The sequence below is a fragment of the Odocoileus virginianus genome, chromosome 9 (assembly GCF_023699985.2).
Source record: "Odocoileus virginianus isolate 20LAN1187 ecotype Illinois chromosome 9, Ovbor_1.2, whole genome shotgun sequence".
In the NCBI taxonomy this organism is placed as follows: Eukaryota; Metazoa; Chordata; class Mammalia; order Artiodactyla; family Cervidae; genus Odocoileus; species Odocoileus virginianus.
Window position 1 is genome coordinate 69,842,098 of NC_069682.1, and position 26,740 is coordinate 69,868,837.

The window sequence follows — 26,740 nt, forward strand, 5'->3', positions numbered from 1 at the left end:
CCCCCACCTCCGTCCAAGCAATGCACAGGAAAACCAGCCTGCCGCTGAGAGCTTTCCCCGCCCCCGCCGCCAACCCCCCCTCCCCCCAACAACCGCAAGTTACAGGTCCTTCCAGACTTGTTTTCTGTACCAAAAATATTTTTTCAACTCTGGCTATTATTGCATGCACTAAGAAGCAGCCTTCTTTGCTTAGCTGTGTACAGCAGACATCTCTTCATGCCAATAAATATAGATCTACAACAAGCTTTTTAATTGCCGCATAGGATTCCATTGTCTGGCTGGAGCCCGATTCAGGTAAGGGCTCCATATTAATGGACATTTAGATGGCTTCTCTCTTTCCCTCTTGAGTCCCTTCCTGCTTCTATGGCATCCCCCTCTCCACTTCCTCTTTTATTTCCCCCCTCCTCTCCAGCCTTCATCCTCAGCCTCCCACCCTCCCCATTCCCTCCAAGCCTTGGGGGGCCCCCTGTGGAGGAGTGGGGGGTCGCTGGTGTCTAACACTCGCTTCCCCGTGTCAGACATGTGCCATCTCATTAGTGAGCCTGTCCCCCCAAGTGAGGCAGGCAGGAGCCACAGTGGCAGCGAGAGGCCTAATTGAATGTAACTAATTATTCACTCCCTTAAATGGGCCTGGGAGGGACAGAATTACTCACTCTGAACTGGGGAGACAGGGAACTGGCCGGCTGGCAAACAAATCCTGGGGCCTGCGGAGCCAGCCCTCCTTGGAATACTAATTAGGCAGGAGGGCAGGATGAGATCAGGAACCGAGCCGAGCCGCCTGGCCTGTCCCCCTCCCAGCCGGGAAACCGGGGGTCTAGAGGAGAAATGAATCGCTGTGTGAAGCTGATTGCAGGCCTACCCCATCCTGGACCTGGGAAGGGTCTCTAAGGGAACAGGGGTTGGGGGACATGAAATGTTGAGCCTTCCTTTGGCTCCAGGAAGACAGGGGATTAGTGTTTCAGGTGGAGAGAGGCGAGAGGCAGGAGCACCTGGGGGGATGTGATAGGTGGGGGTGGATGGCAAGAAACCTCAGGCCCACCTGGAGCTGCCAGGACCCAGCTGGCTCCAAGGAGGGTCCCCTTTGCTCCTGAGCTGTCAGGGGCAGAGAGAAAGACTGATGACGTTCACGATCCTTATGGCAGCCCTCTGGAGTGGCAGGCTCCTTAGCTAAGCCAAGGAACACTGAGGTTGGGAGAAGGGATGTGGGTGATTCATCCCAGATCAGAGCCAGCATGGGCCAGAGCTGAGGCTCAGCCCTCTTTAGCTGCCAAGCTTGAGTTCCTAACCACCAAGAAGGACCCAAACCTCACTCCTGACAAATCAAAATGTCCTCAGTGTGGGGGTGGGATGGGAGTAGTCCAGGCATCAGTTTTTTTTTTTAAGAGCTTTCTGGTGATTCTAACATTCTGTTGTTGTTTGTTGTTTAGTCTTTAAGTCCTGTCCCACTCTGCAATCCCATAGACTGTAACCTGCCAGGTCCCTCCGTCCATGGGATCTCCCAGGCAAGAATACTGGAGTGGGTTGCCATTTCCTTCTCCAGGGGATCTTCCTGACCCAGGGATCGATCCCATGTCTCTTGCATTCGCAGGTGGGTTTACCCTGAGCTACCAGGGACTCCCTCTAACATTCTACCAGGTCTGAAAACCACTTGTTTAGATCTTAGTTCCCTATGAGTCTCTGCTCTGGGGCAGGGGCGGGGTGGCCTGGGCAGGGAGGTGAAGAAAGAAGACCTGAATGTGGCCCCAGGGGGCTCTATGCTGGGCAACTCCTGCAGGTCAGAGGTGAGGATATGGGGAGATGCAGAAAGGAGAGTGAAGGGGTGTGTGTGTGTGTGCACATGCGTGTGTAAGATAATCATAATCCCGCCATTTTATACAGGCACTCCTCACACAGGATCTCATTTGATTCTGACAACAGATGACAGCTCTTTGAGAGGGTATAGTTATCCTTGCAGCTGAAAAAGGTGAAGATCAGAGAGGTTGAATAAGTGGCCCAAGGAAACACAGCACAGCCAACATCCTGGCTCTCCTGGGTTCCAAACCCCACGCTCCTTTCTCCGCGGCGGTCCGATGCTGCTGTTGTGTTTGTGATGTCTTCTCCAGCAGGTGTTAGTGTGGGCGTGCAGCTATTCTGTGTGTGTGTGCGTACTTGTTAGATGGGTCTGTGTGAGCATGCCTTTCCCTCCTGAAAGGGGCTGGCTGTTCACCAGCCTCCCACTCCCGCCCAGCACAAAGCCTCCTGTTGACCAATGAGAGGAAGGGGGAGAGGGCAAAAGCCCCACTTCTTTCCCCCTTTTCCCAAAGCCAGCTCCAGTACCCACTCAAGAGGCAGCCTCCCCTCGATGCTGGGGGCTGGCGAGGGGCAGGGGAAGGCAGGTTACCCTGCCAGCCAAGTGCCGGTCAGCCTTGCTTGTAATGAATGTGGAGCAAGACCTCTCTGTAGTCCTAGGACAGGGAAGTTTTCCCTGCCCCCTGAATGCTCTGCCCCTGCTTCAGCCCCCAGCAAGGGTGGCAGGGAGAGGAGGATCACCCCCCTCTATCCACCCTTCCCAAGTGCAAAGGACTTCGTGGGGGCTTCACAGAGGGGCAGTAAATTTATGAGCCCAACACAGATCCCCTAATCACCTTGTTGGCCGATCCATCTTCCTGGAGTCAGGGATGACGTGAAATTATCATGAGATACATCTCCAGATGATGGAGGCGCTGGTGGGTTGGGGACCAGCAAGGGTGCCAGGGGCAGAGGAAGCTGGGGCTCAGGTGGGAGGGCTGTTGCCACCCCCTTCTCGACTGAGACCCAGAGAGGGGGACCCTGCTCACTTTCCAGAGTCTTTGGCTGGACTGGGGCAGCTGTGTTCCATCTCAGCCTCCAGCTTCCCTGCTCAATGAGACTCTTAACCCACCAGGCTGCATGTAGGACCTCAGCTCTGGTGGGGTCATGCTGCAGCTCTGCTAAGTCGCTTCAGTCGTGTCCGACTCTCTGCGACCCCCTAGATGGCAGCCCACCAGGCTCCCCGTGTTTCCAGGCTCCCAGAGTCAGAGAGACGGGCAGGGCGAGCTACGCAGGGCAGCTGGATTGGAGGAAGGGCTGGGTTCTGCATGAGTGGGTAGGGGCCGCAGAAACAGGGTCAGGATCATGGTCCTGGGTGATGCTCCACACCTTTGGTTGCCCACCTGTAATCATGGGCAGGGACCAACCAGAAGGCCTCTCAGAGGGATGGGGTCCTTGGAGGCTGCCTTGCTGTGCCTGGTATTAACTCTTCAATCTCTGGGAATTAGGAGAGAGTCACGGAAGGGACCAGTGTTCAGGGGGTGCTACTTGGAGAGCTTGGGGTAACACCTAGTTACTACTATGTTTGGAAGTGCAGCTGACCCTTGAACAACATGGGGGTTGGGAGCGCCCACCTTCTATGCAGTGGAAAATCGACGTGTAGCTACAGTTGGCCCTCCGTATTCACAATTCCACATTCAAAGATTCAACCACTTGTAGATCGTGTAGCACCATAGTATGCATTTATTGAAAAAGGTCTGCCTATAGATATTTTATATAAAATATCTGCATAGATATCTGTGCCGTTCAAACCTGTGTTTTTCAAGGGTCAAGTGTAGTTAGTATTTTCCCATGCCCTATAGCAGGATGGGGGGCTTCCCTGGTGCCTGCAGTGCAAGAGACCTGGGTTCAGTCCCTGGGTTGGGAAGACCCCCCTGGAGAAGGGCATGGCAACCCACTCCAGTATTCTGGTCTGGAGAATCCCATGGACAGAGGAGCCTGGTGGGCTAAAGTCCATGGGGTTGAAAAGAGTGGGAGACGACTAAGTGACTTACACTCACTCACTCATAGCAGGATGATGTGTTCCAGCTGAATGCCAGTCTTGGAGCCGGTCCCCAAAGTCCAGTGGTTCCTCCTTCTCCCTTCTTGCTGGCAGTGTCTGGGGACCCTCCCCAAAGACCCTGGTCTTGAGGCCACTGAGTCAGAGGATGAGCCCAGGGATGAAGGGCATACAGGGATCCCCAAATGCAGGGTGCCAGAGCCTTCCTGCCTCTCCTCACCCCCACTTCAGCCAGCTCTCAGGGGACCCCCGTCCCCCAACCCTGCACCCTGAGCACTGAGCTGGAAGCAGATGCAGCCAGCCAGCTGGGATGCGGTCTCTGGCCTCCTGAGCAAGGCCAGCTCTTGCTGTGGGAAACTGTGAGTTGAGGCTCTGTGGGGCTCCCTGGGCAGGATTGGCCGCCCCCGCCTGCCCTGATCTAGCCCTGGGACCCCTCCCCTGGGAAGGGGCACGGCGACTCTGGGGGATGGTAAAAGTCCAGACAGTCAGACCAGCCACACCTACTGGTGTTTCAGGCTGGGCGGGGGCCCTGGAGTGTGAGTGCAGCCCTGAGGCAGTGGGGTGGGGGGAGCCAGACGCAGCCGACTCTGGAAATGAGATTTGCGTTGTTATCTCTGCTTGCTCAGGCCGAGGGCCTTGGGCATTAGCTAACCTGTCTGAGGAGTTAAGAAGTGGGGAGGTGCCCGGAAGCAGAGGGGTGGTGGGAGATGAAACACAGGAGGGAGCACCTGCTGGAGTGTGTGTGTATGGGTCCCTTGAAGGGGTTTGTATTTGTGCCTTTTGGTTTTCCCAAAGTGTGTGTGTCTTTCCCTGGTTTATGTGGATGTCCTTTAAAGGGATACTGGGTGAGTACTTGGCTTCTTGCTCATGTATTGAGATTTTTCTTGTGTGTGTGTGTGAGTGTGTGTGTGTCTGTGTGTGTGTGTATGTACACAACCACACATTCCCGGCAGTTTGGTGTGCACATGCTCTATCATACCCCATCCCCTCAGCAGCCTGCAGGTCCAAACACAGTCTAAGGAATAGCGCAGGGGTTGGGGGGGCAGGGCACCCAGAGGGTGGTCCCGGGAGAGCTGGGCCCTGGAGGTGGCCCTGGCCTGGCAGGGAACAAAGGGCCAATCAGTGGAGAGGCCAGGAGAGCACTGGCTGATTGAGGAAGAGGAATTAGCCAGGAGCCTCTTGGGGCCCCACAGGGGGTGGCGGGGGGGCCTGGCATCCTGATTAGGGAGCGGGCGCAGCTGGGTTCACCTGAGCTGCAGGCAGGCAGGCGGCCTGGGGCAGGGGGAGTTTGGGCGTGGGCCAGGGATGAACCACAGCAGGGCCTGGACTGATGACCAGGGATGGCAGGAATGGACTACAAACAACAGATGTCACCATGACCCTAGCAGCTCCCAGCTACCCAGGGTTCTCAGCGTGCATGGTGATGGAAGTGGCATCTGCCACTCAATCCTCACAACGCAGGCTCAGCCATCCTTCAGGCTCCTGAATGAGGATGTGAGGCTGTCGTTGTTGTTCAGTCCCTTAGTCGTGTCTGGCTCTCTGCGACCCCATGGACTCAGGCTTCCCTGTCCATCATCATCTCCCGGAGCCTGCTCAAACTCATGTCCATTGAATCGATGATGCCATCCAACCATCTCATCCTTTGTCGTCCCCTTCTCCTCCTGCCCTCGATCTTTCCCAGCATCAGGGTCTTTTCTAACGAGTCGGCTCTTCGCCTCAATGAGGGGGTGCATAGCTCCTAATCTAGGTTGACTTGACTTCTGAGTCCTCTTTTTATCTTTATGCCACCATCCACAACAGGCCCCAGCCCTCCACTACATCACCAATGGGAAGAAGTTATAGGGGTACAGATTGCAGGGACAGGAAAAGAGGGATTTACCAATCAACCTGACCAGCAAGCGCTTCCCTTGTGGCTCAGCTGGGAAAGAATCTGCCTGCAATGTGGGAGACCTGGGCTCAATCCCTGGGTTGGGAAGATGCCTTGGAGAAGGGAAAGGCTACCCACTCCAGTATTCTGGCCTGGAGAATTCCAGGGACTAAGCCCATGGGGTCGCAGAGAGTCGGACACAACTGAGCGACTTTCACTTTCACTTTCTCGGCCAACAAAGCAGACTGACTTGGTAGGTGATGAGACACTCATCACTGGAGGTATGCAAGGAGTGGCCCACTGATGGAGGGCTTCCCTGAAGGATAGGAGGTTGGGTTCCATTTTCCTCCATCACTGTGATATGGTCTTGAGTCAGAGCCCCTGGGTTGGAATCCTCACTGTGTGACTTTGAGCAACTGGCTAGGCCTCTCTGTTTCAGTTGTCTCATCTGTGAAACAGAGGAGTTTAAGGATTGAATTCAGAGGACGGAATTTTTCCAGGAGTCATGTATGGATATGAGAGTTGGACTATAAAGAAAGCTGAGCGCCAAAGAATTGATGCTTTTGAACTGTGGTGTTGGAGAAGACTCTTGAGAGTTCCTTAGACTGCAAGGAGATCCAACCAGTCCATCCTAAAGGAAATCAGTCCTGAATATTCATTGGAAGGACTGATGCTGAAGCTCCAATACTTTGGCCACGTGATGCGAAGAACTGACTCATTGGGAAAGATCCTGATTCTGGGAAAGACTGAAGGCAGGAGCAGAAGGGGATGACAGGATGAGATGATTGGGTGGCATCACCAACTCAATGGACATGAGTTTGAGCAAGCTCCTGGAGTTGGTGGTGGACACAGAAGCCTAGCATGCTGCAGTCCATGGGGTCGCAAAGAGTTGGACACGACTAAACGACTGAACTGAATTGAACTGAAAGTACTCAGTATTCTAACACTGTGTTTTAGGTGGGGTCAGAGAGAGCTGGGGGAAGAGGGACTTGGGATAAACAGAAAGTAAAGTGGAAGGAAATGCAGGTGTAGGTTCTGAGGCTTGAGGGGTTATGCGGGTACTCAGGTAAGACCAGAAAAGTCCCCAGGCTGCTCTGCTCCAGCCTAGACCTCACCTCCGCTTTCAGGCTGTTACTCCTCTCTCCCTCCCTGCATTTCCTGCCCAGTTTCTCCTCTTCTATTTCACTCTTCATCCTCATTAATTTGACCACGTCACCGCCTCATCCATAGCCTTGGTTGACCCCCTTTGGCCCACAGAAGTGATTCTCCAAGTGCGCCAGGAGAACCCAGGGAGTTGGGGGACCACCTTAGGTTATCTGGAGTCTCTTACACAACCCTTACACGATCTGGAGTCCCTTAGGGAATTTTCAGCTCTCTACTAATGCCAAGGAGGACATCTCCATTTGATGGTATTTTGTCCTCCACACCTTTATCAAAATGAGGTGAGGCTCAGACTCAGAGCTATCAGCAAGAACTCAGTATCACTGATGTGTTCCAACCATTTCCTTCTCAAAGCACCTCTCCTCTTGGCTCCCCAACTGCACGCTTTCTTCTTTATATCCTCTTCCCTTCCTTTATACCCTCCTCCCTAGTCTCCAGGATTGTCCTCTGAGGCTGGCCCTCTAAGCTGGTGTGCCATTGGGCCCCCTCTTGTCTGGACTCTGTCCAGCCCCAAGGACTTCAGCACCACCAGTGAGTCCCCAGCACATCTCTCCAGACTCAGAGGAATGTCCAGCTGCCTTCGTGACATCACCACTGGATGTCCATCTTGACCTGAAAGTCCAAAATGGAGCTTGAGTTACCCCACACTTCTGCTTCTTCTCTTGCTCGCCCTGTTGCAGGAGATGCTTAAATACCTAGGGGTTTCCTTGGTTCCTTTCTCTTTCTCACCTGCCCCATCCAATCCATCAGCTATACACAATTACTTTACCTGCGAAACATATCCTGCTGCTACAGTCACTTCCCTCCATCACTTCTTGCTCTGGCCCAAGCCATCCTCGTCCCTCACCTACATGTTCAGTCACCTCTGCCCTGGTCCTGTAGCTCCCACCCTGCACCCCTACAGTCCACCATGCAGCAGCTGGAAAGGCTTTTAAAAACAATGCTCAGACGATCTCCCTCCACTGCTTAAAAGTTTCAAAGGGAATTCCCTTGTGCTTACAAAAAGTCAAGCCCTTTGCGCTGGTTTCTAAGGACCTGTGTGGCCGGGGTCCTCTTCGGTTGGTTTCTCCCGCTTCATCCCCTCGTGACTGACCCCCTTGTCCACTCTGTTCTGGCCCCACGAAGCTCAGTTCCACCTTATTCTGTCCGGGATTCGCTCGCCCTTGATCTTTGCATGTTCAGGATCTTTTCTTCCTTTTGCTGTCTGCAGGAGGGTCACCTCCACAGAGAGGACTTCCCTGACCATCCAATAACCAAGTCACTCCCAGGCATGACCAAATCGGCCTCTTCAGGCACAGCAGAGCATGGCACATCTACTTGTTCCCTTTGTTTGCTTTTTCCTTTTCCCCATGGAGCTATAAACGTCTTCCCTGGTGGTGCAGTGGTAAAGAATCCACCTGGCCATGCAGGAGACGCAAGAGTCATGGGTTTGATCCCTGGGTCGGGAAGATCCCCTGGAGAAGGAAATGGCAACCCACTCCAGTATTCCTGCCTGGGGAGTCTCACGGGCAGAGAAGCCTGGTGGGCTACAGTCCATGGGGTTGGAAAGAGTCGGACATGACTGAGCATGCATTCATGCACGCACGCACGTGTATAATTATGAACCAAGAACTTGAGTTAGTAAAATGTCCAGGAGGATCATTAGTGGGAACCTGTCTAGTTCACTGCTGTATCCCCAAAGCCAAGAATGGTGCCTGTGTCATTGGAGACAATTATTAAGTATTTGTTTCTTGAATTAATAAATTATATATATATTACAATCACCTTTGATTTATGATGGCTATCATGTGTTTTCCCACTGTAGACAGAGATTTAAACTTTCCCTTTAAGAATAAAGCAAAAAAAAAAAAAAGAAGTGAAAGGAGATCTTATAAGAGAATTGTATCCAGACTATTAAAGAACTCTTACAACTCAACAATAAAAAGACAACACGGTTAAAAATGGGCAAAGCGTTTGAATCGACATTTCTCCAAAGGTGACATGCAACTAGCCCATGAGCACATGGAAAGATGCTCAGTATCTTTAGTTACTGTGTGTGTGTGTTAGTGGCTCAGTTGTGTGTGACTTGTAACGATCCCATGGACTGTAGCTCACCAGGCTCCTCTGATAATGGAATCCTCCAGGCAAGAATACTGCAGCGGGTTACTATTCCCTTTGCCAGGGGATCTTCCTAACCCAGAGATCGAACCCATTACAGGCAGATTCTTTACTGTCTGAGTCTCCAGGGACGCCCCATTAGTCACTATGGAAATGCAAATCAAAACCGCAATCAGATGCCATTTTAAACCCATTGGAATTTAGCTACTAGGATGACTAAAAATGAAAAAAGACAGACAATAGTAAGTGTTAGCAAAGATGCGGAGAAGTTGGAATGCTCACATATTGCTGGGGGGATTGTGAAATGGCATAGCCACTTTGGCAACAGTCTGGCAGTTCTTCTTCCTCAAAAGGTAAACATGGAGTCATCATATAATTCAGCAATCCCACTCCTAGGTGTATACCCAGGAGAATTGGAAACATGCGTCCACACAAAAACTTCTGTGTGAGTTGATAGTGACATTATTCAAAATAGCCAAAAAACAGAAACAACTCAGATGTCCATCAACTGATGAATATGGTATATCTATCCAATGGAATACTATTCAGCAATAAAAAGGAATGAAGTGCTGCTATATGCTTCAACACATCTGAGTGGACCCTAACTCCAGGTTTCTAACTGAAAAAAGCCAGTCACAAAAGGCCACATCACATATTGTTTGATTCTATTCATCTGAAGTGTCCAGAATAGGCAAATTTGTAGAAACAGAAAATAGATTAGTGGTTACCAGGAGTTCTGGGGTGGTGGCGGGGGCAGCGGGGTGGGAAAATTGAAAATGACTGATAATAGTTGATGAAAATGTTCTGAAATTAGATAGTAATGCTGATTGTGCAATTATGAATATGCTAAAAAAAGCATGAATTGTTCACATTAAAATGGTAGATTTTATGGGAGTTATTTCTCAGTAAAGCCATTATTGAAAAATAAAGTTTAAAAATGATCATTGAAAGAAAAAAGCCAAGAAATGCATGAGTCTCCAGCACAGTCATGGAAGAGGAATGTGAACGATTTGAAGCTGGCTTCTGGTGACTTCCCTGGTGGTACAGCAGTTAAGACTTTGCACTTCTACTGCTAGGGCACAGGTTTGATTCCTGGTCGTGGAACTAAGATTCCACATGATGCATAGTGTATCCAGAAAAAAAAAATAGATGTTGGCTTATAGGCTTACAGGGATAAAGTCCAGACATCACAGTTTAACATTCAAAGCTTAACTCTGGTTTTGTATGCTGCTCTTCTCTTTAATCTGGTCACATTGGGCTGCTCCCTGTCTCTGAAACAGGAATCTTTGGTGCTGCCTTGTCCTTGCAAATCCTTGCCCCTGACTGGGGTGCTCACTCTCATTTTCTCTATCTGGTTTAATTTGGTCTGGTCAATATCTGCAGGACGGCTAGGTGCTGAGGCTTCTCAGGTGGTGCTAGTGGTAAAGAACCCACCTACCGATGCAGGAGACTGGAGTTCGATCCCTGGGTTGGGAAGATTCCCCCAGATGTGGGCACGGCAACCCGCTCCAGTATTCTTGCCCGGAGAATCCCATGGACAAAGGAGCCTGGCCGGCTGCGGTCCATAGAGTCACAAAGTGTCGGATGCGACTGAAGCGATTCAGCACGCATGCACACACGTGGTATACGCCGGGCTCTGTGCCAGGTGCTGGCGACACCCTGCGGCTTCTCTAGTGAGACGGACACGGTCTCGGCCCTGGGCTGGCTCCCAGGCAGGACGAGGGAGATGAAAGAGTACCTGGCAGCAAACTGGAAGGAGCATCTGGGATGCTGGGAGCACTGAGGCTGCAGAGGTGCAGAGGAAGGAGCGGACAGAGCCTGAGGGACCCAGAGGCGACAGAAGGGGGGATGTTCCAGCTGCGGAGTTTAGCCAGGCAAGGAACAGAGGGAAGCGTGTGACAGGCTGAGGGAACGGACTAGGCTAAAACCTCCGACAGAGCACAGCAGGGTGGAGGAGGCTTCAGAAGGTGGACTGACCGGAATGTAGCCTGGGAGGTGGGGAGTGGCAAGAAATGGTCCTAGAGGGAGAGTGATCAGACGATCGGTGCTCGGGGTCCTTGTTGGTCATGCCAAACATGCTGGATTTTTAATTCCAGAGCTCAGTTCAATTCCACAGAATATTAGCTTATTTTTCTTCAAATCACTGATCACCCCTGGCATTATACATCCATCTGTTTATTGCCTGCCCCCCTCCTAGAAAGGACGTGAACTTTGTGTTGTTGACTGCTGTGTACTCAACAGCCAGAACGGCTCATGTAGACGCTCCATAAATACTTATCAAATGCATGGATTTACACGCCTGTCTCCTCTGCTTCACAGTTATTTAAAGTCAAGGAATGGCGGGATTCATCATTATGTCCCCAGGGCCCAGCACAGAGCTTGGCACACACATGGTGCTTAATAAATATCCAGAGAATAGGTGGATGAATAATTGTCTCCTTCAATAGGCTACAAATTCCTAAAGGGCAGGGACTGCTTGATATATGTCCTCAGTGGCCCACACATTGTCTGGCAGACAGCAGACACTCAGCAAAGATTTGTTGTAGTCCCCTCTGGATGGGGCCACTGGCAGGCTTGCGTTGGGAGCTAAACCTTTCACACCTTCCAGGGTATTAGCTCCCAGGTAGGCAGGAAGGGGAGATCCCCAGTTGTCAAAGGGTCTCCGGAGCCGGGTCCACAGGTCTTGCCAACAGGATTAGCCTAGATGTGCCAGGTAGCCAGGGAGACTGGGAGCATCAAGGAGGGCTTCCTGGGGGTCAGAGACCACACCACTGCCCATCAGGCCCAGCCCCGCCCCTCTTTGGTGATTGGCAGGCGGCTCCACCAATGAGACGTGAGTGCAGCTGGGGGTGGAGGTGGTGGGATGGGACAGATGGTGGGTGACAAGGAAACCCCCATGTTCTCCTCCATCTGTTACATTTAATTGACTTCCCTCAGAAAGAAAAAAAAAAAAAAGATAAACCAGTTGCAAGGATGAAATTGCTAATTAAAAGGCCCTGTGATGAGATAGACAAATATTTACCAATTATGCCTGACCCTGCCTCTCTCCCTCATGTCTGCAAACTCCTCATCAGCATCATGGCTGCATGACACCCAGCTAGTGGGTCTTCCACCAATCCCTTTCCTGGGGCTCAGACTGGCTCCGCGTGAAGCCGGGTAAGAGAGAGGCAAATACAACAAATAGTCATTCAACAAACACCACGCCCAGGTCCAGGCTCAATGCTGGTCCCCAGAGAGCCGCATCAGGATTGCCAAGCTCAGTGCTATGGGTTGTGTGCTGTGCGAAGGTTCGGCCCAGGGAGAATGGGGCTCCACTTGTCAGCCTGAGACTCCTGGTGGCAGAAGAAGATTTTTTCTTTTCTTTTTTTTTTTTGCACAATGGGCCATTAGCTTGCCAACCCATGTTCAGAGGATCATGCCTGTATTTTTTTTTAATCCACACAGAATGGGCTAGTGACAGCTGAATAGAGATGACTGTGATTCAGTTCCTGAGCCATGGGCTCTTGGGAGAGTGGGGGAGAAAAATCTACCTATGATGAACAAACTGTCATTTAACATTTATTGAGCTCCTGACGTTTGCCAAGCACTGTGCTAAGTGCTGGGCTTCCCAGGTTGCACTAGTGGTAAAGGGCCGGCTGCCAATCCAGGAGACATAAGAGACGGGGGGTCGATCCCTGGGTCGGGAAGATCCCGTGGAGAAGGGAATGGCACCCCACTCCAGTATTGATTGGAGAATCCCATAGAGAGAGGAGCCAGGCTGGCTACTCTATGGGGTTGCACAGTTGGACTGGCTACAGTCCATGGGGTTGCACACAGTCAGACACGACTGAAGCGACTTAGCACACATGTGCTAAATGCTGGGGGAGAGAGAGGTGAGTAACACATATTTCCTGCCCTCCATGAGTCCCGTTCACTTGGAAGAGATGGGTACCCATACCTGGGTCTGCCCTTCCTATTTTCTTTTCCTTCCTTCATTCCAAATAATCTTTAGGAATAGCTGGGAGATAAGAATCATCGCTCTGGACTCACGGGGCCTGAATTTGAATTTTGGCTGTCCCCTGTTCTGGCTGTGTGACCTTGGGCAACTTAGCTCGCCTCTCTGTGCCGCAGGTTTCCTCTCTAAGTTGTAAATAACAGTGGTAGCAGCATCGTGGAGTTATTACAGATTAAATGAGTTAATGCATGTAACTCAAGCCTGACACATGGTAAGCGCTCAATAAAGGGTAGCTATTACTATTTTTTGAGTCTGTTCTGTGTCCCTCAGGAACACAGAGCTGCTCTAGAGTGATTTCCTCTCCCTTTGGAACTCACAGTGTGGCACACGCACAGAGGAGCCCAGTACCACACACAAGCTCACATACACTCAGGCTGGGCTGAAGGAAGTTGTGATGACTGGGTGCGGTTTTATTTATTTGTTTTCTAATTTTGACTGCACTGGATCTTCACTCTGATGCGCAGGCTTATTTGTCCCATGGCGTGTGGGATCTAGCTCCCTGACCAGGGATCAAATCCACGTCCCTTGCCTTGGCAGGCGAATTCTTAACCACAATGGACCACCAGGGAAGTCCCAGGGTGTGGCTTTAGGGTAAATGAGTTTTAGCTTAGAAGTCAGATGAGTTGAGGTTGTCTTACACCCAGGCTGGGGAAAATGGAACGATTGCCTAGTGAGATCATGAGCTCTCCATCACTAGAGGTATGCCGAAGAGTGAGGTTGCCACAGAAAGGATCCCAGCTGTGTGGGAGAAAAGAAGGTCAATTCCATCAGGCAGACTCTGGTTTGGGGTGTGACAGCCCCCCCCCCCCCCCCCAGGACAGTGGGATAAGTTTTCCAGGACCAGAGAATTCCCTTGCGACCTGGTGGTTAGAACTCTGTGCTTTCACTGCCAGGACTGAGTTTGATTTCTGCTGGGGAAACTAAGGTCCTGCAAGCTGTGCGGTACAGCCAAATTAAAAAAGAAAAAAAGAAGAAGAAACAAATACTAAAGTTCTCCAGGAACAGCTGGGTAGGCATGAAAGCCTGACATTGGGCAATGCACTGGGAGCCCATTCCACTAGCCAAGAGACAGCCAAGCTTCCTGCCGTGTATATTCATTTCCTGGCATGAGGCCCTGGTAGGTAGGAGTGCTACAGACAGAAGCAGGAAGATGTGGGACTTCAGTCCCTAAGGTGGCCCCATTGGGGGTGGGAGAGAGCTGGGATGATTCAGCCCTGCAGGGGTGACTTCGGAACCCCTCTGCCATGTGGCCACTGTCTACTTACTCCCCATCTCAGTTTCCCCACCTGTAAAATGGGAAGAGAGTGGACCAGATAAACGTCAGCGTCCAGCCCTTTTTTCCCCTCTCCCATTTCCAAATCACTGACAACACATAGTAAGTACTCACCACATGCCCAAATCAATCAGTCCTAAAGGAAATCAATCCCGAATATTCATTGGAAGGACTGATGCTGAAGCTCCAATAGTTTGGCCACATGATGCAAAGAGCCGATTCATTAGAAAAGACCCTAATGCTGGGAAAGTTTGAAGGCAAGAGGAGAAGGGGACGACAGAGGATGAGATGGTTGGATGGTATCACCTACTCAATGGACATGAGCTCGAGCAAACTCCAGGAGATGGTGAAGGACGGGGAAGCCGGGTGTGCTGCAGTCCATGGGGTCACAAAGAGTTGGACACAACGAAGCGGCTGAACAATAAGAACATGCCATGCACTGGATAAGAACAACAAAGCCTGTTGCATATAGCATCTCATTTATTTATTAAAGTTTTATTTTCTTTATTTTTTGGCTGTGCTGGGCCTTCATTGTGCCGCGTGGGCTCTTTGTTGCAGTGCACGGGCTTCCTCTGGTTGCACGCAGGCTCAGTAGTTGCAGCGTGGGAGCTTCTCTAGTTGCCCTGCAGGATGTGGGATCTTAGTTCCCCAACTGGGGATCAAACCCACATCCCCTCCCCTGAAAGGCGAATTCTTAACCCCTGGACCACCCACCCCTAGCATCTCATTTAAATTTCACCTCAACCCAGAAGGTAGGCACTCTTCTCGCCATGCCCGCTTTACAGATGAAGAAGCTGAGAAGTAAAGGAAGCTGTCCAAGTTCACCTAGCACGGAAATGACAGAGCCAGTTCACAAATTCAGGCCTGGCTGACACAGACGTGGGATGCCAGTACCTCTGTCCTCCTGCCTGCCAATCCTGCTAGGCTCCCCAGCAGGCCCCGCCCTGCGCCCCGTCCTAGGAGCACGCCTCCCCTCACCGTTCCCCTCCTGGGCTCATACCATGAAAGCCCCATGCAGAGCCTTCGACTCTAGAGGGATATATATTATCTAAATTTGATAAGACAACTTAATTTCACTCCGTGTCTGTTACCGGCGATAAAACCAGGAGACTTTTATGACCCAGCGTCCTCGGCAAGATTGTCAGGAACTTATTATACAAGGTCTAACTGGATTTCTCCCTGCAGATGGCTGGGAGCCACGGGCTGGAACGCAGTTCGGCATCACATTTGGGGGAATAAATGCAAAATGCCTGTTCCAGAGGCTTAGATAAGGCAGCAGGCCTCTGAGCTCCCCAAGAATCGGATCTGCCTTTCCCAGGCCCTGAAGGGTGATTCAGGAAGGATTTACTTAAACGCTGTTGGCGGAGGACGAGATGATGGGTTTTCTCTCCCCCTCACCCCTTGATCCTTCTCACCCAGGGAAGGAATGTGGAGGTGCCTGAGACTTGGGGTTCAGAAAAGAGGCTCCTGGAGAGTGAGAAGTTCAGGGCACAGATGGGGAGGGGGGAATGAGTGGGTGATGGAGGGTGAGACCAGAGATGTGAGGATAGTGGGCGGTGATAGAGGATAAGGGAAGAGCCAACAGAGGGGAGCTAGGTGCGTCTTCACTTGCTGCCCATGGATGCCCCCGAGACTCCTTCCTTACTGCCCTGAGATGCCTGTCTCCTTCCCCAGGCAACCCCCAGGGCTGGTGTGGACCCTCATACACAGGTCTCCTAAAATAGACAGCATCCCTCAGATGCGGGGTTCACATATTTGGGTTCACAGATGCCCCAATATATTCTTTTATTCCTGGCATCGTCTGAGCCATTTGCATGATCGGCACGGCCCAGAGTGTCATCCACAGACCATCGATACCCCAATATTTTAAGGTTCACTGTCAGCAAACCCCACATTCAGAGCTCACCTCAAAATCTGATAGCTACTAGGCTTGGGCCCACAGACAGACCTAGGATTCAGTTCAGTCTTAACACCCAGTGCAGAGCTCTAGCCTCCTAAACCAAGACCAGCCCCAAGCTGAGAGTTAACTCCCCAGACTGACATCCCCCAGGGGTGGGCTTCTACATGTATTTGGCACAACCCCAGATTCAGACATCTTCTCAAACTAGACTCTAACCCTTAGCTTGAGCATCCCCAGCCTTGGGCTGCCCCCAGAATCCGAGGGGTCACCCTCAGATTCAGGCATCCTCCCCCAAAGAAGCTCGGACCAAGCCTGAGGTCACTGCAGGCTAGGGCTCTCCCAGGGCCCACCCAGGGACAGAGAACCTGTTCACTGGTGGTGACTGAGGAAGCAATGACCTGGGAAGTTTCAGGTCTGCCCTTGCCCTTTCTACCGGGCCAGGAAGGCAGCGGAGACATTTTCATCTGTCACCCAGCTCCTGATGCATCATTTATCTCCCTTTCAGTGGACTTGGGACTCACTTAAGGGACGGCTTTTCTCATCTTCTCACCCTTCTGTTGCCTCCTCTTCCATCTAGAATCCCCCATCCTAGCTGGGCCTTTCACCCCTCCAGGTTTTAGAGGGGAGAGAGGAACATTTATTGAGCATCTTCTGTGTACCACGAGTGTGGGCTCATGGAACACTCGCCATAACTGTTCTTTTTTAAACAATTATTTTTATTTCTGGCTGTCCTGGGTCCTCGTTGCTGCGTGGGTTTTTCTCCAGTTGCAGCGCTCAGGCTTCTCACTGCAGGGATTTCTCTTGTGGCAGAGCACGGGCTCTAGGGTGCTCAGGCTTCAGTAGTTGCAGCCCAACTGTTGCACTACAACAGTAGATGCAGTGGGCCCGACAGTTGTGGCTCCCGGGCTCTGGAGCAGACTCAGTTTGGGGTGTGTGGGCTTAGTTGTGCTGAGGCTTGTGGGGTTTTCCCGGATCGGGGATCAAACATGTGTCTCCTGCCTTGGCAGGCAGATTCGTGACCACTGAGCCCCCTGGGAAGGCCCTCACCATAACCTTTTGAACTAGATTTTTATTATATCCACTCTTTTGATAAAGAAACAGAGGCACAGAGAGGTTAAGTCACTTGTCCAAAGCCACACAGCCCTGAAGTGTGGGAACTTTGCCTCTGCCCAGGTCCTGGCCCAGACCTTGTAAGGGCTTGGGCATGCCCAGGGTGGTGGGGCTCCAGGAGTGCTGTGGCCTTTGGAGAAGGCACAGTGGCAAGGCTGCTGTTGCTGCTGAGCCTAAGTTTGTATTGCTTCCACATCGGCAAATGCATTATTTCCAGTAGACAGGAGCATGGGGGGAACACGGGAGTGGAGGACACCGCGGTGAGATCAAGGATACCGGTTGCCAGGGCCAGTCACCGTGGTGGTGGCGGGGGCAGTAGCTGGCCTTTGCCAGAGACAGTGATGAATGGGTCGGGTCCCAGCGGCAAGGTGCTGAAGGGCAGAGACCCAGTTCCTGCGCGTGTGTGTGTGTGTGTGTGTGTTGGGGGTCAGAAAACACTGCCACCCTGGGACTACCCCATCTGAGTGAAGACCAAAGAGTCCATGGGACCTCTGGAAGACTCAGAACCCCTGGCAGGCCCGACAGGATGCAGAAGGCAGGCTGGAGCCCTGCCTGTGTCCCCCAGGCTCTGCAGTTTCCTGGGGGACCCAGGGGGGTTCGGGGCTTGAACCAGGATCTGGGGCTGAACCAGAGAAAGCCTGGCTGCACTGGGGAGCATGTGACTGTTGGAACCAGGCGGTATCCCTTCCCAGCTGGGTGACCTGGAGCAAATCATTTCACCCCTCTGAGCCTCAGTTACAAGTAAACAGGTGCAGTGAGGCTGATCTGCGGGGTGGTGAGGGTTGGAAGGTACATGCTAAGTGCTCGTTCAGGAAATGGTGCTTTATATTATAAAGGGGTTACCATGCCAGCACTCTAAATGGCTGGCCCTGAAAATTGCCTCTAAGGGGGATAGGGATGGAACCCAAATCCCTCAGCTGAGAGTGGCTTTTTTTTTTTTTAAAGAGAAACAAAAATCCTCAAAGAATTTTCCCTCTTGGCTCTAAAAAAATAAATAAAACAACTAATATCTTCATTTCCATCCTCCCTTTTAAGCTAATTTGTGGAAAATTAAAATGGGGAGCTCACGGTGGCTGGCATTATAATTGGATCTTGACTGGCATCCTCACTAGGATTCCCTCATTAGTGTCTGCAGTTAAGTCCTCTATGCTCCTTTTAGCTGAGTTTCTACCCTGGGCAGGGCCTGGGATAGGCAGGGTTGCCCAGGGCCCAGGTGACTTCCCATGCCAAGAAGAGGGCTTCAAGCTGGTACCCCAGATGCCCCAGGGGCTTCGGGGACAGAGTGACCCAGGTTGAAATTTTGGCTCTGTTACTTGATTCAGGGCCGGGGGGCGGGGGTGGGGGGTGGAGGTGCGGAAGTCTGTGCAAAGGGAATCTGTGTCCTCATCTGGGACTGGGACTCACCTGAATAAGTTTACCTGGCTCACAGAGATGAGCAACACATGGTGTCTCCTTCAGTCCACCTCCAAGATAGTTTGGGAGGGGGGCTTTCATAGGGCGGGAAGAATCACCACCCTTACCCTGCCCGTATGGCCCAAGGGCGGAGCTCTCTCCTGCATCCATCAGTCTCGCAGCTTCTTGTTTAAAAGGACAGTTTAGGGACTTCCCTGGCGGTCCAGTGGTTAAGAATCTGCCTGTCAATGCAGGGGACACAGGTTTGATCCCTGATCCAGGAAGATCTCACATGCTTTGGAGCCTCTAAGCCACCACTACGGATCCCACACGCAACTACTGAAGCCGGCACGTGAAGCATCGAAGATCCAGGGCAGCTGGGAAAAAAAAGTTCACTGCTTTTCCCACTTTCAGGATTTGGAAAATGATAATAATAGTATGTTTCTTGAGTGCTTGCTTCCTTTCAGACCTTATTTTGTCCTCATGAAACTCCTGGAGGAAGAGACAGTTGTCTTCCCATTTTATGGATGAAAAAACTCAGGCTCAGAGAGCTTGGCTTGCCCCACAGCTAGTGTAAGTGGCAGAGCCAGAAATAGAATTCACGTGTTTGCCCCTCCTCTCCCCATAGCTTCCTCAACCAGCCTCAGTTCCCCAGTGGTGGATTAAAGTGTGTTTCCCCAGCCCCAGGTTCCCAGGGGTGTTCCTCCAAGGCTTGGATTGTAGACCCCTGGGCTGGTGGGTGAGTGATGGGGTGAATGAGAGGAACCCCCAGCACCGCTGTGCCCCGACTCCCCCAGCCCACACGCCGGGCTGGGCTGTAGGCGGGGCTCCCTCCTCTGCCCCATGGGGGGCCCTGCAATCAGTGCTAATCAGCCCCGGATAATTACTCAGCCCTGGGGAGGTGAGCGCAGTGGTGCTGGGGGGCTCCAGCCCCGGCTCGCTCAGTGGGATGCTGGCACAACGCTCTCCTTCCTGGCTCTGGGTTTCCCTGGCTACACTTGGGCATCATTGAAGCCAGTAGGTCTTTAACTCTGAAATGCAAGACCTGCCCACTTCCAAGAAAACTAGGGGGGTCACAGAGCTCCTGACCAGAGGTGTGGGCTCAGCCCGGTTGTCAGGTTTATAACCTGGTCCTGTCCTGAGCGGCTGGGATAGCTCATTGAACCTGGGCAGCTTTCACTTTCCCCATCCATTAAATGGGGATAAAATTAAAGCACTGACCTCTGATTTAAGTGACTGTCAGGCGCATGCGTGCCCAGTCGCTAAGTCACATCCGAATATGCGACCCTATGGACTTTAGCCCGCCAGGCTCCTCTGTCCATGGGATTCTCCAGGCAAGAATACTGGAGTGGGTTGCCATGCCTTCCTCCAGGGGATCTTCCTGACCCAGGGATCAAACCTGTGTCTCCTGCACTGACAGGCAAATTCTTTACCACTGGTCCACCAGGGAAGCCCGACTATCATGAGAGGGCCAAATCCAAACCACTAGACCACCAGGATAAAAATGATTAAGAGGATTCAGTGTGGTACCTGGGACAGATCCTGAGACATGATGAGTGCTCAATTAATGGCAGCTAGGGTTAGGGAGCATTTTGTTTGCATCATCTTATTGAATTCTCTGAACAGCTTGGTGAGGGAGGCATTATTACAGATGAGGCTCAGAGATAAGAAACCCCTGTACTTGGGGGAGCTGACGTTCACTTGCACTGAGCATCCCCTGGGCACTTATCAGGCTTCACACTGACTGCAGAAACAGACTGCTCCCACCCTCTTGGGGCTCATATTTGAGGAATTTGAACCCCCCGCCCCCCTATCCTCGGCTTCCCTGGGAGGGACACCACCCCACCCTCTTGCAGTAGCTGGGGAGGAATTAAGCCGGAGGGTCCCAACCAATGGATGTCCTTGGGGTTTGGGTGCTTAATGATCCCCCTCCTCCTCATAACCATCTCATGTAAATTTCTTTTATAATTACACTGAAAGCTATCAAACTATCTAATTTAATTTCTTTGCGAAAATAAATAGCTAAAGTGGCCCTAGGTACTGGCATAAATACTTCAAGCAGAACCGTCCGGGATAGCTACTTATGCAGGCCTGACTGGCTGCAATACACACTTCATAAGTACATATTTATTGGGCCTGCCCCCCCCACCCCCACCAAGCCCTCTCCCCCCTGAGAAGAGGCAAAGATTCTGCTGACTCAGCTGGAAGGAGAGGAAAGTGATTGGGTCCATGGTAGTAGTGTGGAGGAGGGGCGAGGGAATGGAGGGGAAATATGCTGGGTAATTAATTATCCGTCTTTCTACATCCATAACTTTTTATTAAACAAATATGCAAATACTGCCTCTCCGCTGCCTTCGCCCGGGTCTGCCGTGGGGATGACTGTTAATTGGCGGCGGGGTCCGTGGGGAAGAGGGCTGTTTGAGAAGTGGGCCAGGGCTGGGCCAGCCTCCTCTCTCCCTCACTTGCCGTGGCTCCCCTGGCCCACTGGGCCAGCATCGTTACTCAGATGCGCTTACACAAGGCCAGCGAATTGTGCCTCCTCCATATCACCTCTTGGCATTTCTACCTTTCTTCCCGGCTGCCAGGGCTTAGGGTCAGGCAGAGAGCAAGAGTCCTCTCTTGTTCTGGCTTCTGTCTACTTCCTCAGCCTCATTTCCTGTCCTTCTCACTTTTGGATGGTGTATCTCAGCCGTCCTGGCCTCCGACCTAACCCGCTCTACCTCAGGACCTTTGCACTGGCTATTTCTCCGCCTGGAATGCTGGGTTCTCATGGCCAGCTGTTTCTTTTTGGGGTGAGGATTATGCCCCAAGGCATGTGCAATCTCAGTTCCCTGATTGGTGACTGAACCCACGCCGCCTACAGCGGGAGCCCAGAGCGGCCACTGAGCTACTGGCCAGCCAGGGAAGTTCCTGGCCAGCTCTTTCTTGAATTTCAGGTCTAAGGTCATTGTGACTTATGTGGCCACTTTTGTTTTTAAGCTACTTTGCTTTATGATTATTATTTTTCATCACACCTATCACCTTGGTAATTTTCGCTTTTATTTATTAGTTTTGTAAGTTTATTATTTCCTCCTGCTAGAATGTGACTTCCAATAGAAAAGAGCCTTGTGTTGTCGATGGCCAAATCTCCAGTGCCTGGAATAGTATATGTAGTTAGTTGGGCCTTGCTCAGTATTCATGACCTAAATGGAAGGAAAAACCTCCTCACTCCTCTCCTTGCCCCCAGGCACCCTCTTCCTTCTCCACACCTTTCAGGAGAGCCTTTTTAAAACACAAATCTTACCGTGGACAACCTTCCATGGATCCCTAGTTCTTCAGAATGATATCCAAGTTCCATTACCTGCCCCATTTCAATGGAGTCTCTGTTTACATCTCCAATTCCTTCTTTATCCTCCGATACACTCACTGGCCTTCACGCAATGCCTCGTTCTTCCATGTGAGCCTTGGCACAAATGTTTCCAGCTGCCAAATTCTCTTCCATACCGCTCAAGCTTGGCCAACCCCATCTTCTCTTCTGCTTCTCAGATCTGGTAGCGCCTCCTCCAGGAAGGCTTTCTGCTTAATCTGCTACCCTCCCTACCAATGCACCTTTCACCTCACTCTGGCTTTTCTGCTTTTCTCTCTATATATGGAGGTCTTTAGGAGGGTGGGGATGCTGTCTCCTTTCCCATCTTTCAGGCCACAATCGTGAAGCTGGGCGGGGTATTAATCAGGTTCTGGTTTGAGAACATAGATTCTGGTCCAGCCTCCCTGGATTCATACACCAGCACCTCGATTTACTGGCTGTGCTGGATACCCACCAAGATGGTGCCCAGTAGGGTGGGGGCATCTGTGTGGAGCCCCTTCCTCTTGAGTGTGGGCTGGGACCTAGTGACTTACTTCTAATAGATATGATACAGTAGAAGTGATGGAAAGTCACCTCTGAGAGTAGCTTATAAAAGGGTGAAAGCTCCCATCTTGACACTCTGCCCATTCTCTATGAGGGACAACAGACAGCTGCCCTGTTATGGACGGCCCTGTGGTCTATGGAAAGGCACACATGGCAAGAAGCTAATATCTCTAGTCAATAGTAGTGAGGGCCTGGGACACCAGGTAAACTGTGTTGGAGTCCTGACCTACAGAAAATGTGAGATGATCAATGTTTATTGTTTACAGCTGTTAAGTTTGGGGCTAATTTGCTACACAGTGATAGGGAACTAAATATTGACTAGGTGGTTGTGGGCAAGACCTTTCTGTGTCTCAGTTTCTAAATCTGTAGAGTGGGGACAATAATTACCCCCATCTTGTGGGTTGTTGTGGGGATTAAATGAGTTCCTTAGAACAGTGACTGGCATATAGTGAGTGCTGTGTGACTTTAGCCAGTCTCACATTCTTAGCACTTTGGAGGTGCTTAATAAGCCCTGAGCAGGAACAAACATGGTAAGAACAATAGTTCTTGTCTGTTCTAGCTTCTTGAGATGGCACTCAAGGCCTTTTATGATCCCTTAGACCCTTACCAGATTCATCGTTGTGGGGCTGGCCACTGTGTTCAACTTGCCACGTCTCAGCTCATCCTTACAATATCCTTGTAAAGTAGGGACTGTCTTACAAATGTGGAGCTTGGGTCCAGAGAGGTTAAGTAACTTGCCCAAGGTCACACAGCCAGAACAAGATTAAACTAAGTTTTGAACTCAGGAATGTCTGGCTTTGGGTTTGGTTTATTTGTGTGGCCTCAGTGCCTCCCATGGGCCTGGCATAAAGTAAGAAGCAGGTCCATGGTCACTGAACTGCCTGCCTGCTTGCCTGGATGAAGATTGCCCCTTCCTCCACCTCCCATTTGTCAGGTGAAAAAGCAACAAGAAGCTCACGCGGCCAAGAGACTTTAGAGAGCAATACTTAACCCAGAGGGTAGACTCACCAATGGGCCCCTGGGGCATCAGCCCAGTGACCCTGCTCAGTGGCTGGCTTTAATAGAGGAGGAGGAGGCAGTGGGAGCCAGCAGGGAGAGCTGCCCATTAGCCCTAATTAGCAGCCCGTCTGGAAAAGAGCTTGGGCTGAAATTAAGATGCTGTCAGTGGGTCCCAGCTGGGTCGTAGCAGAGTGGCAGCTGCAACATTTCCAGAGCCTGAGCTTGAAACACTCAACTGGGAAGGCCTCTCTGCCTGACTCCACCTGGACCCAGGGGCCCCCGGGAGGCAGCCAGACCTCTCCCCCAGCAAGACTGTGATTCACTGAGAACCCCTTGAGTGTCAGAGCTTCAGCCAAGCCCCCACCGGTCTGTTATCTCCATGGGTCCTCCCACAGCACCTCTACACCCATTTTGCAGGAAGAAACAGAGGCTTAGAGAGCTTTCATGGTGTGCCCAAGGCCGCACAGCTAGAAGTGGCAGAGTTTTGGGGGGGGCTCCCGAGCCAGTGCCCCGAATCCAAGGCTGCACAGGTAGGAGGCAGGGGGAGATCCTGAGCAGGGCTTGAGCGGCAGGAATCACCAAGAGGACAGGGGACAGCCTCTGGGCTCCAAGCCACCTTCTTTCACTCCATCCCTTCCTCCCATCCCCAGGGCAGGACAGAGGTCCCTGTGGGGAGGAAGTTATGTAGAAGAGGCGGGCTGGGTTTGGGGTGAAGTAGGGTGAAAGAGCAGGAAGACCAAGGGGCAGGAAGGATCCAGCCTGCCTCCGACTCTCCACTTCCTCTTTTAAGTTGCCAAGAATAAACCAGGATTTAAAATCAAACTTAAAAAAAAAAATCACAAAATCCCTAAAGCTGCTTTCCAAGAAATCAGTGGCAGTGATTTGCGCAGCAGATGAGCTTTGGCCAAGCCCTGCTGGACAGTGGGCGGGGCTGCAAGGCGGGAGGTGGGCCAGGAGGTGCCTGGGACCTAGGCTGCCCCCACCTTGGTTGTCGATGTTATTATTCATAATAATAATCAGCAGCCCGTTGAGGGCTAGGGATGAATGCGTGTGGAATAAATGGCAGGTGGACTGAGCGTTTCCCATCCCAGCATGGCCCTCTGGGATGTACTGGGAGGTCTGCCTTACCGGAGGTCGTGGCTGAGTCTACACAAAGCTGGTGTCCTCAGAGAGCCTGAGCTGCACACTCCCACCTCGGCCTTCCTGCCCATCCCGCCGCCAGGCTGAGTAGATGGTCATTTGCTCCCCAGCTGGCAGGCAGCTACTGATGTTTTTATGGGCAGATTGCAGGTAATGAGCTTTCCCTCCAGGACCTGGAGACAGTCTAGAAAATTGTGTTCAGGTTGGAGAGCGGAAAGGGGGAGAAGAGGGGCAGGAGGTGAGAGATTCTTCCTGCCTCTGCCATCTGCGTCCCCACAGCCAAGGAGGGAATCAGGTAAAGCCAACAGGGAGGGCCCAGACCCACCAGGGGTGGAGCAGAAGGCAGTGATTCCTTCTCTCTCGGGATAAATTTACGCTGAGTTCTGGTCATGGGGGCTGTATGTCTGGAATTACAAATGGCACTGACTGTGCTCCCAGGGTCACCCTTTCTTTATTCCATGCATGCACCCATCATCCATCCACCCATCTACTATCTACCCACTCACCCATCCATCCATCTATCCATTTATTAGCCCCCTGAGTCATCCATCCAATAGGTAGTTATGGAGCTCTCTCTTTGGCTAGGCAGTGGGTAAGCTCCTAAGAATAGGGAGTAAGGAGGTGAAGAGGGAAAAGACGTCTCTCTCCTTCCTAAGAACAGTCACTTACTTATTCATCTATTCAAATGATGTTATCGAGTTCCTATGATGTGCCAGTTTCTGTGGTTAGTGGAGATATGTGTGTGCATGCCTGCTAAGTCGCTTCAGTCGTGTCTAACTCTTTGCGACCCTATAGACTGCAGCCTGCCAGGCTCCTCTGTCCGTGGGATTCTCCAGGCAAGAATACTGGAGTGGGTTGCCATGCCCTCCTCCAGGGGATCTTCTCCACCCAGGGATTGAACCCTTATGCCTCCTGCACTGGCAGGCGGATTCTTTACCACGAACGAGCGCCACCTGGGAAGCCCAGTGGAGATACAGTGATGAACAAAAAGGACACAGTTCTGATGCTTGAGGGCATCAGTGAGGATACCAAGCAAGGACTTCAGGAACAGATACTGATGGGTACTCCTGAGAATACAGGTGATGGACCTGCAAGGGTACTGCTGGCAAACATCGATAATGCCACAAAGTCATCACTGGCGATCCTTGCTGGTGTCTGCGGGGGTGTTGGGGCTAAGCATTGAGTTCGTACTCCTGAGGATATTGGTAACGGACACTGATGGTGCTCCTTTGGCATCCAGGGTGGGCACTGGCCCTGAGCAGTAGTCATGCTCTCAAAGACATCAGTGATGGGCTCTGGGAGGAGCCAATCTGTCCTTCTCCTGCAGATCTCACTCACCCTCCGCGTTCAGTCTCCTTTTCCCCAACCAATTAAAGCTCCTGCAGGCAGACAGACCTCGGGATGACCCTGTGGCTCCCAGTGTGATGTGATGGTGGCCCTCTCTTGGCCTTCACCGAGCTGCAGAACCCGCCTCCCAACTGGTGGCCTATTGATCCCCTTGCCGGGAATTCTCTCTGTGGTTAGAATGTCATTTTCCACCCCAAACACCTCTTTCTTGCAATTACTGAGAATTACTTATGAGGAGAAAGAGAGAGAGAGGAGTGTGTGTGTGTATATTGATTACCACCTCTGAGAAGCTCAGGGATCATTTAGAGTAGATTAACCTAACTTTCTTTTGCCTTTTGGGAAGTTGGACTGCAAGTTATTTAAGGAGATTAATCAGCTCATCAGAGAACCAGACAGTCTTCCTACTTCTATCTCTTTTTAGGCTAGTTGGGACCGTGCCATTGTTACCCGTCCTTCAAAATACCCCTCCTTCAAAATATCTTTTGCCCACCAGTCTGCCTGTACATTCACCATGACTGCCCAGGTCACTTCAGCAGGGGCTCCTGCCAGCTCCTCTTTAGGGGAGAAGTGGGCACATCTCTGGCTGCTGTTCGTTTACTCAGATGGCCTTGTTGCCCAGATCCCAGTCTGGGCACAACCTCAGAAAGGGCTGGACCACCCCAGGCCAGTCTCCCCCATCCAAGTCCTGGCTCAACACAGCTGTCGCATAGGAAAGACCCAAATATTCCAGCCACTAAAAGGCAGT